The sequence below is a fragment of the Micrasema longulum genome, unplaced genomic scaffold (assembly GCF_059751315.1).
Source record: "Micrasema longulum isolate JH-2025_06_02 unplaced genomic scaffold, ASM5975131v1 h1tg000505l, whole genome shotgun sequence".
NCBI lineage: Eukaryota > Metazoa > Arthropoda > Insecta > Trichoptera > Brachycentridae > Micrasema > Micrasema longulum.
This window is the reverse complement of record NW_028277702.1, coordinates 601,761-622,357: the sequence shown is the minus strand read 5'-3', so window position 1 is coordinate 622,357 and position 20,597 is coordinate 601,761. Positions and strand designations below refer to the sequence as shown.

General features: G+C 30.4%; 1 protein-coding gene across 1 annotated transcript in view; it reads left to right on the top strand.

The window, feature by feature from the left end:
• LOC148281008 (metabotropic glutamate receptor 2-like) overlaps positions 1-20,597 on the top strand; it is a 508,075-nt gene that overhangs the window by 167,815 nt on the left and 319,663 nt on the right.

Here is a 20,597-nt window from a genome sequence, read left to right as displayed (position 1 = left end):
GATGCACAAACGTTGAGATCCGTACATTATGTAAGGCTGAGACAAGCATTATCGACAAAATCAAGAAAGGAGCTCTGCCCTGGCTTGCCCATGTAGAACGAATGGACAGCGAGAGAATGGCTAAGAATATTTACAATGCAAATGTTGATGGATGCAGAAATAGAGGAAGACCGAGAAAGACATGGCATGACCAAATCCAACAAATACTTAAAGATAGAAATGTCAAAAGTCGGAATAATCGGCGCGCGTGCATGAGAAGATGTATGAATGTAGAGGAAGCGAGATCTGTATGCAAAGATAGAGTGTTGTGGCGTTTTTCCTCTCTGCCTACCCTTACGGGGAAACGGCGTGATGGTTTATTGTTGTTGTTGTTGTTGTTATATTACAATAATTGGTGAGAGAATCCAACATAAAACTCTTGTTGGGATTCTTCCTAATCTGAGATAAAAAAATAATGTACGATTATAAACGATATTATAAACATACATTCACACACCTTCCTTTTCAAAATTTCAATACTACCTGATAGTTTCTTGAGCCAAGCTACTTTTAAATATAACATATTAATTGTAAGTGAAATATACACTTATATTTAATATTCATAAAGGATTTTTTCCACCACACATTCAGCTCAGTGCCGAAAATCGGCGTTAATTATTGGCGTAGTCATATTATATTTCTTTTTTATTAATATCCCTACAGAGATGAGGTAGAATTTTTTCAAATTCAGGATTATGGATATTCGAGCGTTTACAGGGCTTATGACCAGATTTGTGTATGTACAAAATACACGTACCTAAAATAATGTTATATTATATTTCGTTTGCAAAACATTAAAGAAGGTAAAACAATATTTAAATAAGCAATATTAAAATATAAACAAACATATAAAGCACTGCCTATTCTTACTAGGTAAAGTAAATACCTGTTCTGAGATAGACAACGTTTCTTTCTTTTTTTTTAAATATAAAATACAGCATTTTTTTTACAAGAGATGTCTCAAGAAAATGAATACAAAATTAACTTATATTTAAATATACGATAACCTTAAAAAAATATGGAATTAAAAAGTTGTATTTTGATGAGTTATTGACTTTTTCGGGAGGTGAACTGTGGTTTTAATACCAACTGCAGTGGTGTAGTGATCAATTATAGTGATGCAAACCACAGCAGATACAGTGGAGTCAATTCTTTATGCATACATGTAGTCGACATAAGTTTTTACTTTATGTGTTTCTCTGTCACATTCAATGTTATACAACCCAAAATCGCTATTTTATTCCCAAATTTAGAAGGTTTTTATTTTTCGGATACCCTGATCGATCTTCTAGGCTTGAAACTGTTTATTGGGTAGGTACTTTATTAGGTAGGGATTTATATTGTACTTATGCTGTTTTTATTTTTATTCATCTCGTAAGTAAAATGTGTTTACGTCGTCAAAGTAGAAATTTTACCACTTACAGTACAGCGGCTAAGGCGTAAAAAGTCACAAAAAGATTTCCACATCAATAATCTCTTCAGTTCGTGGAACTAGTTTTTTGATAAGAATTTTTCCTTTGTTTTATTTTTAAAAAAAAAATTGTTTCGAAATCTTAAAACGAAAACTGGGTGTAATGATTTTTCTTTGTCGTCTCGATCCCTTTTAATTCAAACAATACAGATGAAAAAATTAAAAATTTATTTTATCGTTTCTGGATCAGTGAGTGCGATGTATGCCAAATTTTTAGTTATAACTCAAAACGTTCAGCAGGTACATTAAATCTATAGAAATGTAGTTTTATCTAAAAAAAAAATAGTTTCTTTCAATTGAAAAAAATATAACGGATTTTAAAACATGACTGTTTACCTTTTTTAAAGTCAATATTTCTTGTTAATTAAAATAATACCTTTTCACTTTTTCTATTTTTTTGTTAGTTAAATAAAAATAAAAAACCTAAAGATTATTTAAAAACTAAATTGTATTATTTCAAGAGTGCCAGAAGAAATTAATGCGAGAGAGTTCAAAATACTATACAATAGACTTAAACACTAGCATGGCTCCGATTACAATGGGAATTTAACATTTATCTTTAATTTTATCTACAAAGTATAATTCAGTTTTCTGTATGAAAAGCAGAATATGCATACATTTTTTTGTTCTAAACCTGTTATCTAGCTAATTATTGGTTACCGACGAAGATATTTGAAATATTTATGCAAATATACGCATTTTCGGACAAAACTATCGGTTATACTTTATAGACAGTCAAAGATAATTTTATTGTAATCGGTGCCTATGGTTTACTTACCTGACTACTCAAAAAGTATAACATAGACAAATTTGAAAATAAAACTAAAAAGCACATTATGAGTATATTAACTAGACGAGACATATTATAAAGATAATTTGAGTTAACCTTATATATTTATATAGCACTAACAGGTTTTAAAAATTGTTATTATAAAAATATTATTGAGTTTTTCTACTGACATTTCTTGGTGGAACTGCATTTAATTATAAAAATAAAAATAGTTTATAGTTTTATTCCACTTTTATTTATAATTATTTTACAATTTGTTACCAGTGACCGGGTTTCGTCGTGACCGACATCGTCAGACTGGTGGGAGACTAAACATATATAAGTGCAAACAGGGATTGTAAATCATGATTTTATATTATTATGTAAATAAAAGAATTAAAATTAAAATCATTTAAGTAAAAGGTAATAATAATCATAAGAATATAAGTTTTGTTTGTATGTATATAATAAAAACTGGTGTAAAATTTATAATTTTATGAAGTTTTATAATGAAAATGTATTTGAATTACATGTATTTAAATTTTATTAAAACTATAACAAAGGCCGCTGGTTGGTAGTTCCATCGACAGCTATGTCTTCGGGCCCGGGGGTAATTAAGTGATTCTCTAAAAGCAAACATTCCCAGCAGTTCATTTTTATCGATTAGTTTCATTGTTTGTATTTTAATGGATACAATAATGGAGAATGCACGTGTGTTACTTGATCGTTTAATATTATTTTACTGCTTGCACATGTATATAACATATAAATTTGTTTAGTCTCCCACCAGTCTGACGATGTCGGTCACGACGAAACCCGATCACTGGTAAAAAAATTATAAAACAATTATAAATAAAGGTGGAATAAAACTATAAAGTATTTTTATTATTATCAATATAAATATTACTTTTTTTAGTTATTGAAGAGCAAGTGTTTCTTAAAAAGCCACGCAGGTGCTTTTTCTAATATCGAATTTTTCTTATTTATTTAAATTTTATTCATTTTTATGGCCATTCACATGCAAATTAGTTTTTCTGAATAATTATGGCGTGTAAGTAAAAAAAAACATCAACCCTGATCCAAAACATCGAATATGAGTACGAACGACACGTGGCATAATTACCCAGAAAAAAACTAATTGGCACCATTATTACAATACATATGTTCCAACTCAATTGTAATAATTTTGTCATTATAAGGATATGCTCAATCACGTATTTCATTTTTTTTATTTAGGGACAATTATTTCTTCCTTTTGGGCAATGATTTTCAAAATTGAATAAATATTGTTTTTTCTTGAGCATGATCAAAAATGTGTTTTTTGCAAGCTTAGTTTGACTTTTTATTTGCATAATGCTGCATTCGTGTCAAAAAGATACATTGAATTATAATGATAATAGTGGTACTTGTTCCTGTCCACAGATAAATCAGATAGAAAATATCAAATATTTGGGAGTAGTCATTGACCAACATCTTCGCTGGAAATATCATATAGATACAACAACTGATAGATTAAGAAAACTTATTTATGTATTTTACAACCTAAGAAATGTGTAAGACCTCAGCACTCTTCGTTCGGTGTATTTCGCACTATTTCAATCAGTGGCAACATATGGCATAATAGGATGGGGTGGTTGTGTTCAGACAATCTACAGACCGCTCATGATAACCCAAAAAAATAATATTTAAATATCCTCCTACCTTTTCATCGGATTTATTGTTTAAAGAGGCCAAAGTCCTTTCAATTAGACAAATCTATTAAAAGTCATGTCTGATCAACTTTTGGACCACAAGTAGTAAACAAAGAACACAACAGGAAAAAATAACAAGATATTCCTCAAAAGTAAATTACTACGTACCAAAAAGTAAAATAACTTTGGCTAAGAGACATTTCTCTGTGGTAGGTCCAAGAATTTTTAATTTACTAGATCAGGTAACAAATTAATCTGAGTCATTTTTGAAATTCAAATCTGGTTTGAGTAACTGGTTTGCTCGAACGGGAATGGATTTCTGCGATCAAATGTAGACTAACTGGTAAATGATTAATATGTTTATAAATATGTCAAATGTAATAATGTATAAAGTATTAATGATGTGTATAAACTTAAAGTAAATGTATGTATAAAATACAATACAAATATGTATGTGCGAATATATATGTACAAATGTTTGTGAATGTATGGTTACGAATGCATTACAAGTGCCCCGACTCAACACGTATTTTCTAGCGAGTCGGAGCAAGTTAACAGACATGGGTCGTTCCTGATTGTGTCGCTATAAACTGTGTCTCTGTCCTTAACAAATGTATGTAAAATGTAATTAATAAATAAAAAAAAGTGAAAAGATTGCTGCTTGGGTTTTTGATTCCTACGCTCTTTTTAAAAAATATTTTGTAACAACTAAGCTTTTTTGTAAATGCCTTAAAGGTGTACATATAAAACAAAATAAATTTATCAAATATGAACTTCTACAATAATCGTTTCAAAATTATTGTTATCAATGTTTAAATGGACAATTGAAATAAATCACGTCATTTTTATGTCAATATTTAAATTACCTTTACTCACAATATCAAACTGGTGCGCATTTACGAGAAATGGTAACGTTTTCTTTCCTGGAAAGTTACCTATTTACTTCCAGAGCCATTTATTTTTTAAATAAACATTAAGGACATAAGTCGCCCGCAGAGTCAATAAAGAAAACACAACATACAAAGCGGCGACCATTTCGTGAAATTTCCTACATTTCGTAAGGTAATACAAACATAAATTTTGATACCTATTTGGTATTGTAAATATTTTGCGTACACATTTGGTTGAATGATAAATTTCTTGATAAATAAAATGTATTTTTTGTTTGTTTACTAATAATAAATTAACAAATAAATTTTGTTTAAAACTTCCCTATGTCATGTCATCAGTATTTTGGTTAGCTAATATTATTATTTATTATCTTTTGGCATTATAAACCGTGAGCTGATAGTAAAATAATAAAATATTATTTGATTGATAAAAACAAGGAAATACACAAAATCCTATTTTTATTGGTCTGTGTCCGGGCGTATGAAGAATAATAATAATAAATTTTCAAATTATTTTAGTTATAAATTCCCTGTCATGTAATTTGTATTTTGGTAAGCTAATAAATATTGTTATATAATCTTTTGGCATTGTAAACCATGAGCTGATAGTAAAATAATAAAAATTAATTTTATTAATAAACATAAGAGAATACATTGAATAATATTTTGATTTGTCTTTGTCCGAGCGGATGAAGAATATGGTTCTGTGTGAAAAAGATTCAGAATCCTACTGTATTTTTTATGACTATATGGCTGCTCTATATCCATATAGGTATATATATATATAGGTTTATAGGTATATATCCATAAAGGTACAAATTAAGTTATAATTAAGTTATAACGGCCTCCGTAGTGTAGTGGTCAAGACGCTTAACTCACACATGAAAGGTTCCGGGTTCGATTCCCGGTGAGAACACAAAAAAATTAAAATGTGATTTTTCTCAAGCCTGGGTGTTCTGTGATGTAATTCATCACTTTAATTGGGCTTCCTGGCCTGTTGTGGTGCAAAAATAAATAAATAAATTCTTAACACTTTTTACTCTTTGCTTTCCATGTCTATAACCATTTGTATTTTTTTTCCCGAAAACATGCTGTACTTTCGTTTTTTTCAGATGTAAGGCACTAAGTTATATAGCTTTGGTCCCGTAAAAATAAAAAAAACTTTGAAACACCGCTACTACACGCGCTCTAGGCATCATTAAGTCATTCCTCACAGAACTTTGGGTTTCGTGTGCATAGTGTACCCTGTCTATGGGTTTCAATCAAAATTTGTCTTTTATTAGATTAGCTTACATCAAGAACTCGTAGATTTTATTCTTAAGTCAAATTAAAAAAAGGCAAATGGTTTTAAAATATCACCCATTGTGACTTCGTCGTTTTAATACAATTTAACTGGTGAACTACATAATATACGGACGCGCTTCAAATTGAATGTTGTATTCGTTTTTTAGAATACTTAAATTCTTAGTACTCCTTTACCTTTCTTCTTCTTTTTCATAAAAAGTTTTACATCGGTAATATATTTTTTCCTAGAACCCCAAATTTCGATAACATTTTTTATCAGAAATCAAAACAAATTTTCTCATTATCAACAACTTTATAAAAAATGCCAACTACTTTTTTTTTCATAGAATCTTCATTCAATAAAACATACACATTATTAGAACAAAAAAACAGGGTATTAAAATATATTTTGTCGTGATAAACTATTCAATAATAGTTTGTAGTCAGGTGCTCAGACATTAGTTTAGATTTATAATCAAATAAAAGAATAAAGACATAATACTTTACACGTATAAAGTAATGAACATTTATTATTTTGTTTTTGATGCTTTGAAAACTATCATCAAGAAGAAAAAAACTCAACAAAACCAGATAAAAATGGTTTAAAGAAATATTTTTTTGAAAAATAAGAAAATGAAGTAAAATAATACAATTAAAATTAAAGAATGGCCTTGGATACATTTTAAATATAGGAAAAAAATATAAACACAAATATAAATAGTGTGTGCTCAGAAATGAAATCAAAACAAGATAAAAGATAAAACAAAGTTTAACGAAAGAAGTCTAGACATTTACAGGGCTTATGACCTTTCATTGGCTGTATTGAGTTTTTCTACTGACATTTCTTGATGAAACTGCATTTTAATTATAATAATAAAAATACTATAGTTTTATTCCACTTTTATTTATAATTATTTTATAATTTTTTTACCATTGACCGGGACCAGTCTGACGATGTCGGTCACGGCAAAACCCGGTCACTGGTAAAAAAATTATAAAATAATTTCATTGGCTGGTTTGAGTGGCCGCTTTACACACTGTGTAACATTCACCATTTTGCCCATGTTGAAACATCCATATTTCTTCAATTCTTCCATTTGTTGATTTTAGTGAAGTTAAAGAGCGGATCCTTTATTGTTGTGAAGAGATTCATCTGACTGAATAAGGCAAAATGGTGAATGTTACACAGTGTGTAAAGTGGCCACTTAAACCAGCCAATGACAGGTCATAAGCCCTGTAAATGCATAGTCTTCCATATTCCCTTATTTAAGGTATTCTCTATCCCTGTTGTAATTTGTTAATCTTAATGACTCCCGAAGGAGTGAAATCCAGTCTTTTGTCTACGAACATATGGACAAATTCAAATATTGTAAAATTAATTTAGCTACATACAAGTTTAAATTTTATTAATACAACTCGTTTTTCTGTAACCATTAACGAAATTTCCTTAATTATTTCAATGTTTTTATGACATAATGTAAGACCATAAATTAAGTTAAACATAAAGAAAATTTATGAAATATTTTTTTCAAAGCCTTTTGGGACATTCTCTTGAGGAAAAGAGAGAAATTTTACGGATCATAAAACTAAAACTCTAAATCAAACACGTTTTCGGGTCTGAGTTTGTGATCCTAACTTTTTACTAACTATTTAACAAGACAAGTAAAAATACTGTCAAATTAAAACTTTCTTTTTATACTCTGTAGTTATACAGCAATATATGTATTACATTCTTTCAAGTGAGTGAATTTATCATACCGTGTACGACAAATATTTTTAGAGGTCTTATTTATTGTTTTAAAAACTGTATTATCCGGTAAAGGTTAAGTTGTTATGTTTCTAAAGCGAAAATTCTTTTTTGAAGGTGCTATGTCTAATAATAGGGTATTGCTTGTGAAGTATTAATCAAACTCTACTCAGTTTTGTATTTTGTTCAAAGAACTACATTTTGAAAATTTAAAAGGATTTCTTTCTGAAGACATTCGGTATGTATAGGATACGTCAAAAAAGTGAAAGGTAGAATTTACCTCTGAGAATACGAAAGTTATCCTGGCTTGGAAAATTTATGCGGCCTCTGGAAGTTGTGCAGACACGAAACCTTTGCAAAAATAATGCTTTGCCTATAAAGTTTATTTCAGTAACGTAACAGAAAGTCTCCCATTAATAACTTTGATGATGAAATTTAAGAAGCCCATTAAGGACAAATTTATTGTTACCCACATCTATTTTCTCATTTGCCGCTGAAATTTTGGAGGCTTGGTCGCGGACACAAGTCTTTAACTTCTGAAATGATATATGAATCACTGTCTTAGCAAAAATATCTATTGAATTTTTGGTATTCTAACAAAAACCCACTCTGAAACGCTATATTTTCCGTTAAGTGATGGAAAAATGAAAAAAAACTATTTGAATGCCCTTTCATGCAATTTTCTTTATTCAATGTTGAGTACTTTCTGCCTTGCTGCACGCTATCAAATATTTTTTATCGTCGAATAATACTTTTTTTTAAAACTACTTGGATAAAATGACGTTTTATAAATTTAGTTGTTTTGGTATTTACGAGTATCTATATTTATTTATTTTATTTAAATTTTTATTCCAGTAAAATGGCTATGAAGTGCAGAGCCAATTCTACCATATGAACATATAAACATGAACATAAATATAAACAAAAATATAACAATAAACATAAATATAACAATAAACATAAATATAAACATAAAATAAAATATTATATTGCAGCACTTATGGTGGTCTTAACATATCGCGCCATCGCTTGAACAACGGTGATTGGATCCACTCTGCAGTGGCTTGGAGAATTTCGTTATTAGATTTTTTTAGGCGTTCCCATAGGCTCCAGGCTCTTTGGCGAAGCAGGGCAGCGAAGGTGTTTATTCGTCCAGCTGTAAACATTTCAGAGGCACTGCAGTACCTGGGCAATCCGAATAATTGTCGGTATGAGTTGTTATATGTGATCCTTAATTTATTCCACGCTCCTTGCGTATAGTTGTTCCAAAGTTCACCTGTATACATGGACGTCAAATACGAAGTAAATATGATTTTCTTCACTTCGTTACTGCATTGAAAGAAGCGTCTCGCTAGCATAGAGGCCCTGACATTAATGGCTCTTCTCTGTCTCTCTATGTCCTGATCGTCTTTGCAATTATCAGTCAGTATGTGCCCTAGATATTTGACTTTTGCAGTTACCATTAAACTGTTGTTGTCTAGGAATACAGGTGGTGATGGGTTCACGAACTCAGAAAGTGACGTCTTGTGTTTAAATATAAGTACGGCAGATTTTTTTGCATTGTATGTCATATTGTGGTCAATTGCATATTTTTCGCAAATATTGAGCAACAATCTCATACTATTAAACTCATGAATTAAAGTTCCGAAGTTCGAACTCCACTTAAATAAAATAAGATAAAAAATAAGAACGCACATGTTTACTTATCCTTAGAAAACATCAGTATTTGAACTCGAAAAAAATATGGATAATAACAAGCGCCGTGGTCAAGAAACTGGCATCGCGGGTTCGATTCCCATTAGTTGCACAATAAAAATAATAAACATATATTATTTCTCGATGAGTCTAGGTTTTGTCATCATCCTTTTTCCGCATCCTTTTCCCCACCTCCTGACAAGCTTTTTAGATAGAAACTTAGCGCGTATGTTCATTTAAAAAAATCAAAGCAATATTATTTATTAAGCCTAGAAACTAAATCGTAGTGGCTAGAATAAATAATTTTATAATTATTTTTTTGTATTCATTTTTTATCTTATTTTTGGATATTTTTTAAATTTTTTAAATATTATTTGGAAACACCGATACCTTTTTTTCCGCTCCTAATATTTAAGTTAGTAGTAAGTATTATTATACAGCTATGCAGTGTGATCATGTGTTTTCATGTTAATGATCTTTCCCAACAAGCCATATAAATTGGCTTGATGAGTCCTGTAAAATAAAAATAAAAATAAAAAATATTTAAAAAAAATAATGAAAACTTAATTTATAAATTAATAAATAAAATGAATAATTCTTTTTTTCTCGGTTTATTTATTCACATAAAGACACACATTACAAAAAAATAATAACATATCCCTAACTCTATGAGGCCAAGAGCCCCGTGTTGAGTTGGGATATAACAAAATAGAAATTGGAAGCATGCATATTATTAAAGAATAATACTCATTAAAAATAATACATAAACATAAATTTCAATAAACATCTGGACAACACGCTTAATAGTACTATATATAAATCTATGCAATGTCTCGCAGTAGTCTCCTGCAATGGTCTCATCCCTTAGACAAAACCCATACTGAAAAATTATAAAACAATTATGAAAAGACTAAATCATGATCTTAATAGTGTATCACTGTGGCTAAAAATTAATAAATTAAAATTAAATGTTAACAGAACTAAATATATGAATATAGGAAACAAAAGAATAGAAATTACACCATCAATTGTAATAGAAAATGAAAAACTTAATGAAGTCACTGAAATTAAATATTTAGGTGTAATGTTGGATTCAAAACTTACATTTCACCAAAACGCTAAGATGGTAATAAATAAGATTGCAAAAAAAATATCAATTTTGGGAAGGATCAGAAGATTTATTGATAAGGACTCCTGCAAAACTATTTACAAAGCAATTATTGAACCACACGTTAACTACTGTAGTAGCATTTTATTTTTATCAAACAAAGAAAACATAGATAAACTAACTGTATTACAAAATAAAGCCTTTAGAATCATTTTGAAAAAAAAACAGATATACGAGGGTAAAGTCGATGGTAAATGAAATGAAATTATTAACATATAAACAAAGAATATTTTACAATACAATGATATTTGTTCATAAAATTATAAACTCTAATAAAAAAACAGAATTTTGGAAAAAAATTGATCGGAACCAGCATGAACACAATCACAATACTAGAGAAAAGAACAAAATTAGACTTCCATTTAGAAAAAAGGCAAAGTCACAAAATTCAATTTTATTTAAAGCAATTAAAAAGTATTACGAAATGGAAAAAAATATTTATGAAGAAAAAAACATATCAAAATTTAAAATAATGGTCAAGACATATGTGATAAACAATTTATACATTAAATATATTTGCAATGTTATTATTAGAACACACATAACAATATGTATGATATGTGTGCCCTATTTTAAGATTTAAATAAAAAAAATAAAAAAAAATGACCCTCGTTTTGGATAACATACTATGTTTATCCAGGACATTGCATACTTGGGGTCACAAAATGGAAATGAATCGTTCATCACTATCCTGTTAATCTGGGGTATTAAATACTTTTGAACAATATTTATGATTTATGTAGATATTTCTATTATCATCATTATCATTTAACTTTCCACCTCCACTGGTGCCTATTGCACTGCATTTGTATACAAACAAAGCAGCGTATTGCATGAAGGTAAAGAAATTAGTCTTACGCTTAAGGTGCTAGTCCGGGGATAGTGAAATAGTGCAATAAACCGCCTTTAAAATAAATATTCCACTTGGACCCTGCCAGGAATCCAACACGAGACCTCAAGCATGGCTGGTGAACGAGCCAACCAATACACTAAGATGCAGACTTACTTCCACTCAATTTATTTTTCTAGGATATATACCTTAGAGTAACTATCTAGTCAAAAACGCTCGTCCAGGGTTCTGATTATATTTCACAAACAAAACCGTATTGTTTATCCGCCTAGACACGCTAAATTTTTAGTGATAATTTGGTTTTCAAACATCAACAAAACTTCCCGGTTTGGTTTTAATATTTTATTTATTGACTTTAGAGAGGTTCCACCTATGTAGGCATATTTTAAACTAATTATAATATCAAGTTAGTATTTTAAAGTTTATCGTATATAATCGAATTCAGTTTGCAAAACATTTCATTTTCATGCTGTTTAAGTTTGCACGCAGACAAAAATTTATAACTATTTACTTGTTAAGACGTGAAAAGAGAACAAGTGGTTGGTCCATTAAAAGGGGGGATATGTCGTGTAACGGATTAAGCTAGCATTACCTATTACTTTACGACAAGGATTAAGTGGAAAATATTGTCAACGATTTACTAGACATAAAGTTGTCTACTTAGGGGAAGCGATCGTTGGTCATTATTTAAAATATTAACTTATACCTACCGGAGATGGGTCCAATTAGACCCATTATAAAAAATCGATTATGTTTATTTTTTATACATTATTTTTCTTAACTAAATCATGTAAAATGGTACACAAAATAGGTGCGGAGGTTTCAGGGTCACTGTTATTAAATGATTTTTTGGGTGATACCGTGTCAGTTGGATTTGTTCACTTTATAGACTCCGGACATTTTTTCGTCATTGAACAAAAAAATTTGCATAAGCCCAGCAATTACGGTGCACAAATAATAAAAGAGGCAATTGAAATACAGACAGCCAAATAACAGAAACAAAGACGACGGGCTTAAATTAAACTCAACATGGTTCCTAACACTACATACTACAAAAATGAATAGAAAAGTGTCTACTGACGACTGCGACACGGTACAAATTACTAGTACTTAAACACATACATTTTTTTCTACATAACACTCAGTTTACCTTGAAGATGGCTCCTGCAATGGTAGCCGAAACGTCAGAACAAATTAAACAGACACGGTATCACCCAAAAAATAAACAAATTGGTGCACAAAACTTCACTACACGTATTTTCATAATTCAGAGCCTATTATTGTTATGAGAGGATAATATTATAAAACAAACAAAAATGCCTAAAAAGTTACTTTAAAAGCGGGATTTTAATTGACTCAACGGCACCACGAACGTATTTTTTCGATCCAGCGTGGTTTTAAAGTTAAGGAGCCGAGAAGTCTTTTGATCGATATGTTTTTAACCGGTGCACTAATAAATACACGTGGAAAATGCAAAAGATGACAATATCGTTTTGTCCCAGCTCAACTTCGTGAAAATTTAGACACATTTTATACCAAGATATATTGAAATTGTTAATGAACGAACGTAATATACAAAAATAAAAAATTCTGTCACCATTTTCGGCAAAAAAGTGTGCGGGAGCGACACGTTCACGTCGAGCAAATCGCATTTATCACAAGGTCCTGTCCGTGCGCATTCACACGAGTACAATACTGCCACGCGCAGAGATGGAGGTAATCATTGTTCCGCGGAAATAGCCTGCCCGTCTATCTCGGTGACAAAGTCTCGGAACAATGTTTTGTCGTGCAAATATTTGTTAACACACGGATAATGATCTATGTGTCTACGTGTAAATAGCCATTTACGGTGATCCAATCGGACAATAAAAATTATGCATATTTCCATCGTTTTTACGCAAAAATTTTATTAATATAGCTTTAATAATAAAAATAAGTAACAAAGTTGTTTTCGCTCACTGGTTCAATATTTTTTCAAGTTAATTTTTGAAAAAGGAAGTAGTTTTTCTTAGGTGATGAGTTTAAAAAAAAAAAATTAATTGTCTTTTCGTGTTTTTAAAAGTTTTATCTAGAAATAAAACGTTTAATTTTATGGTCACTGTTATCCGAAACTCTTTATCCGGGAACAAGTTTGAATATTTGAAAGCATTAATATAATCTTTACAGCTTCTAAGTAGTAAAGGGTGTATCAGGAAAGTTTAAGGGCAATCCTAAGTGTTCTTTTAGGCACTATAAAGTAAGTTGTCGCCACGCGGTACAAACTTCGAGTTTCTCCTACATTTAAGGTAATCAGGCGGACTCCAGAAATAATGGAATACATAGACCAACTGATGGGTTAAGAATCCCTAAAACTGATTAAACGTTAATGCTTTTGTAATCCTAAAGTTAGTATTATTGTCAAAAATAACTTATTTATTGCCATTTTCATAATATGTTACCTCAAAGGCTATTTATAAATGATTCTACACGCTAAAGAATCGAAATTGACATAACACAAGGGTAACACAATTATTTTGTAGTAAAATGTAAAATATTATACTAAGATAGTTTAGGAATCCAGATTTATTTTACTTTCCTAAACATCACGAAACTCTTACAGTTTTTTACTACTGCTTGTAGACATGAAGCGCTGCTAGAGCGTTTCATGTCTTAGGACCTGCAACCGGAATGCGCGTTTACGAGTACAGGGCCGCGATTACAATGGGAAGTAAAGGACGTCACACCTTCACCATGACGGTATAGATAAAGATAAATTCCCCCGAGTGATTACGAAGATACACTACCGACTCTTCCCTCCCTTCAAGTTTTGAGGTAAATACATCAGTATGTACCGACAAGTCTAGTACCTCACGGTACACATATCTCGTTCGGTGGTGGGCAGTTTTTTTCATTAAATCCTTTTTTTTTAATGTGCGAGAGAAATAAGTAAATTTTGAAGTCGAATTAAATTTTGACATAACTGTCAGTTTTGAATCCGAGTGGCAAGATGCAGTAGCTAGATTAGCTAGATTGCAGCTTTATTAAAATATAAGAGCATCTCGTCGGAAGAACGTTGTCACCATAAAAAATATATTAGGTTATTATATTTATTCCATCTGTTTTACTATCTTAATGAGTGTACCTACGTATCGAGATATCAGAAGAGCCGGCTCTGTACCTTGGTAGATAAATTCAGTCGAAAGTTAAGCATACCGTCTTGGTTATTGTCAAAAGCCATATAAAAATCATGTTTAAGCCAGCATTTTTTCTTGGATTGGGATAAATAAGAGTTTGTTATGGCTTTGAAGTGGTTCATCACATTTTAGAAATATAAATGTTTCTATATAATTATTTTCAATTTTATTTAAGTAAGGAACACGGACTTAATTTTACGCATCATTTATTGGTTGGATTCGATCATATGCCGTCGAGATGACAAGTACTGAAATAGATAGAGATAGTACATAAGTTAAGTATACCGTCTCGGTATGTACCGATGAAAATAGCCTTTATAATCGCGGCTCAGGTATAATAAGAAACATATCCTTCCTCTTCCTTTCTATCCTCATTTCCTATTTCTTTTTTGTTCCTCTTTGTTCCTTTTTCATCAAGTACTCGTATTTATTTAAAAATATTTAAATAAATAAATGAAAAAATATATTTTGTATATATTTAGTTTCTTTAAATTACTGTTGATTATGTTTTGAAAACTAAATTATCTAAATAAAACGTCCATTTTATGGTTGATTGGAAAAAAATGCCATTTGGCAATAAGCCCGCCTATGTAAAATATTACATTAAATCTCAATGAAGTCAACAGAGTTTCTTTTCCAACCTATGTGAAAATCGTAGCCAGTGTATTTTTCTAAGTAGTGGAGTTGAACAAATAAGTCATGTTTTTTTTTAAATCCTTAGACTACTTTATATTACATCCCAGCTCATCTTAATCATTTAAAAAAAAAAAAATCGGAATTGTGCATCAAATACCAATCTTGGCGCTTAGAAGTGCGTCGAAAATGAGTTTAATTTATTAAGTATTAAAATCCTAGACAGATATATGATTAAGTACCTGGATATAGTTAACCTTATTTAGAATTGATTCCTTAAACCTTCCCCAATATTGCTGTGCTATAATCGAGTATAATTATGTAATCGTAATGAGTTTTACTATAAATACAATTTTTTCAATGATTCACTATCATTGTAATTAATTTATTATCGCCATCTGGTGCGTAAGGCACTGCTTTGGTTCACTTATTGCAGCATGTGTAATTCACGAGAAAATCAAGATTAAAAAAAAAAATCATATTAATTACAAGCTTTTACCCGCGCGGCTTCGCTCACATGGTATGAGGGAGAAATTAGTTGGGAAATTAATAATTTTTTCGTTTGGCGAAAACCATTTTTCGAAAAAAGTACTGTTTTCTGTTAATCTATGGTGACGTTGCATTATTATTCACTTCACAAATCCAAAATCCTAATTTAAAACTAAAATGAAATGCGAACCAAACTAACCATCGTTAGAAATTTGATGAACTAATTTCAAATTGATTTTTTTTGTCATCCCATCTTACCGCCCCCTCATTTTTAAATAATGTTGCTCATTTTTGAAATATGAAAGAAAGATACATTAAAATCATTACATATTTAAGGTAATGTTCAATGACAAACCAGTTTTGTTTCAAAATAAAACCATACACATTTATTATTTATTTATTCAACTCTAAGTACAAAAAAATATGTTCTTTGGAAGGTTGTAACTAAAAATAATATTTTCCATCTAGCCAAAAAACAAATTGGTTGAAATACGTACATTTAAAAGTAAAAATAAAGTTTTGGCTGATTTTAGTGGGTAGATATAGCTTGTTCGTATAAATTTATTGATAAAAAAAACACTTTGTTCAGACATTATAATATGATGAGGAATGCGGAATCAATAATTTGTTTGGAAGGAGACAAGAAGAGAATCCAGGAAATAAAACGAAGAAAAAATGGTATTGTTTAAATGTGTACGTGCGTTTATAAATGTACAAGGGCGTGTAAGTGTACATATATTTAGGTGAGTGGGTGGTGAGTATGTTCGCCTTTGTATATTTTACGTGTGAGCATAATCCAAAAACAAATATAATTGTTATAACTAATGTTCTTATGAAAAGCGTTAAATAAATTTAATTAGCAATTTTGATCTCAAAGATTATTTATTCCGCAACCGAGCAATAACCGTGAATCAAGCTTTTTTGTATTTTGCCACTGAGGCCACAATTATTCTCAATAATTAATCCAGGTAAAAATGCGCATTAATTTTTGTTTTTCAGAAATGAGACAGCGAAATATGGGCTAGGATGAAATAAGACACTTCGTTTTCCCCTCCATTTAATCAACAATATTCCAAAAGTATCAAAATGTTAATAAACTAATATCGGTTTTTACTCGCTTGGGAGCTTATTAAGATTATGCACTACCATACGGATAAAAAAATCAATTCAATATATTGTTTTCTCGGCTTATAAAATGCTATTGGCTGGTTTGAGCAATCGTTTAAAATGTTATTGAAAATAACATTTATATACCATAATGCATACGTCTGAAGATCCATATTTCATTATTTCTTCAAACTGTTGATTTTTTGATGTTAATACCTTACTGAATTTCGAGAAGACTTGAAATTTAAAATTACAATTTTGATCAGATACTGAACTTTTTTACCTACAAGAAAACGTCTTATTCAACTATTATATTTTTTCTTACATCAGGGCCGCGATTACAAACGCTATCTTCATCGGCACATATGGAGCCGATACAAAGTACTTGTTTACGTTTTTTTATTTCATAACTGTAAATCACTTATTTTCTATGTTGTATATTTAATGTATTGAATGTCAGTTAACAATATTTTAGTATTACCAAAAATCGAGGAAAAAGAAAAAAGTGGTCGAAATTATAAGGAATTTAAGGAAATAATCTGATTGAGATCCGTAAAAAACAAATGTTGTTTGTAAACATTCAAAAACAAACTTTTTTACAAACAAAAAATTAACGTCCTTCCGATTATTTTATAAATGCATTCTTGGCAAATACAGCCCTGGTGAACGACGAAAAAAACATTTACGCTGCTAATTTTTTTCTACTTTACAAATAGTAGATTTTAGGAGTCACAAATATTTTCATGCCGAAAGATCTACATGTCGCTAAAAACCACACGTAAACCGGTCCAGTAGTTATTCAGTCTATCCAGGACACATACAAACATTCCCTTTTACATGCATGTTAAAAGGTGTTCCATATTTCAATTATTATTACAATTATTTTTTTGTACTATACTCGATTAGTTTTACTTACAATATTATTTTGGACACTGGTTTACGTTTGTTTCTTCATATCATTGATAAATTAATAGTTTTATAAGTTTTTTATGTTTTTTTAAAATTGTATTGTTATTTTTAATTAGTAATTTGCATATTGTATAATATGTATTATGAATTATCGTAATTAACCATATATTTTTGTGGCTCAAAATTATTATGGCATAATATGGACACAGACTAAAAACTATAATATTATATACTAGTGTTTATTATGTATACAGATGTAATTTGAAATGAATAAATTTATTAAAACATACTTCATTTGATGTGTGCACATTTGATCACGGATAAGGGTTATTATGTAATCGTATTAATGAAACCTTAAGTAAATAGCCTTAAATATTTTATTTCTAAAAATGGTCTCCATGTAAATACTTTCAATCAAATTATTCGTAGCTATAAACATCGAACAAACCTAAATACCTCAATTTTTATCATCGTTGTATTATTTATTTTGGGTCACGGTCGTCATTCCGATAAAAGAATTTGTTGAATGTCAAGTGGGTAAAACAGTTGACCTCATATGTCGATTAATAATTTATTCAGGTGACAAGTCATTTTCTTAACGACGTTAATAAAAAAGAGATTTGATATGATTTAATATATTTTGATCAATTTTCTAGGCAACTTTGAGTGCTCTGGTTCTACAAATATAACGAGAAATATTTTTTTTAAGAAAGCTATCTAGAGGTGTAGATTTTTACAGAGCTTATACATGTCATTGTCTGGTTTAAGTAATCACGTTACATACGGCGCAGTATTCACCATTCTGTCTCAGTTTGAATTCCCGTATTAAAAAAAAAAAAAAAAGAGTTTTGTACAAGTAAATAAACACAGACTCTGCTTTTAAACTTTTGTAAAACGTTCATAAAGCAGACAAAAAATATCCGTTATTGGCCTTCCAAACTAACAGAGACATTTCCATTATTATTTTTACTCCCTTTTTGCACGTAATGGTATATAGGGCACCACGTTGATACATTAACTGCAACGTAACTTGATATTTTGTATTATTTGATCAATCTTACACTTCAGACTCCAGTCCAGACTCTTTGAAATAGTCAAGCGTTAAAATAAAATAAAAAAAATAATAAATTACCTCGAATATGTAGAAAATCAAACCCCAGACCTGTGGCATGGTAGTCAAACGCACTGATCATTCAGCCAATAGCGGACAAAATATCAATATATTACCTTTTTTTAATGTTTGAAACACTGTGTTTGATATAAAAATGAGTTCATAAAATATTTCTTTATTTGTTGTGTATTTTTTTTTTCTTATATTTTGCGTAAGTGTGAGTTGCATAAGGAAAAGTTTTTTGTAAGTAAAAAGCGTTTTTTTAATTTCACAACCTTTAATCTAAAGGCTGTCTGGTGATTGGATATTTTTTCAGTGAAAACCAAATGCCACCTATATAACGCCTGTATAACACCTATTATATACGGATGCGAATCGTGGCACCTCACTTGTGCTCAAAACAGCAAAATATTAAGTTTTAAGAATGGGTGTCTCAGAAGAATCTTGGGTGTGAGATAGTTTGACTTTGTGCGGAATGAAGTAATAAGAGAAAGGACTCAGCAAACTCTGGCGACATTTGTCATCAAGCGTAGACAATACAGTTGGCTTGGCCATGTACTGCGGATGCTTTGCACTTAACCTATCTTGCCGCTTTTACAAGGCAACAGGTTCTCGAAGTCCTGGACGTCCGCTGCTGACTGTTTGTTGGCAGTTAATGTCAGAACTACGGGACAAAACCTGACTTGGGAGGACGCACAGGAGCTGGCAGCCAACAGAGATGCCTGGAGGATCTTCGTGAACACCATTTGCTCCAACTAGGGAGCGAACATGGACTTGGATGGAATCTGATATTGTTTAAAATATTTTGTAAAAAGTAGTTTCAAGTAAAAAACAGAATAATAAAATCTAGAGGAGATAAGTCCGCCTTATGTATTGGTTTGCGTGATTTACGCATTCATCTACCGTTCTCGAAGTCCTGGTTTTTTTAGTACAAAACCTCAAAGAATAAGTACTTTGGCGGACTAATTCCTAAAAGCAATATCATCCAGACAAATAAAAAACAGTCTGGTCTAAAGAAAAATTGGTGAAAAATTTGTACCAAAAAAACAAAATATAAATCAAAAGAAAGCTACTATGTACACAAATTAAAAAACGGAATAAATTCAAAATAAAAAATGTTTTTAATGGCGAGAGAAGGCTTGCACATATATATTGACTTGGATTAAAATAAATTATGTTATAGATATTAAAAGATGGGGAATGTGGTATCCGGTTATGAGTGTAGTGGTTAACAAATGCAGTGCCCTATGAATCACTGGGAGAGGCAAGGCTTATGATAATGACAATATTATTTTGTCGTGACTTAGTTTCATAACTTTATTCTGGATAATCTCTTCTTATATCCAACTGTAACAGTCGTAGGATTTATAAACAGTATTGGAATTAACGCCTTGTTGCGTTTTACATTATTTAGCATGTGAAGGCATTAGAAGCGAACTTAGAAATCTCCACCGAAAACGGAAAATTGATTATTGATGCCAAAATACACTATGCATACCTACCTACCTAAATAATAGCGTAAATTAAAACCGTCTCCAAATCTGGCAAACACGGATTTCAATTATACTACT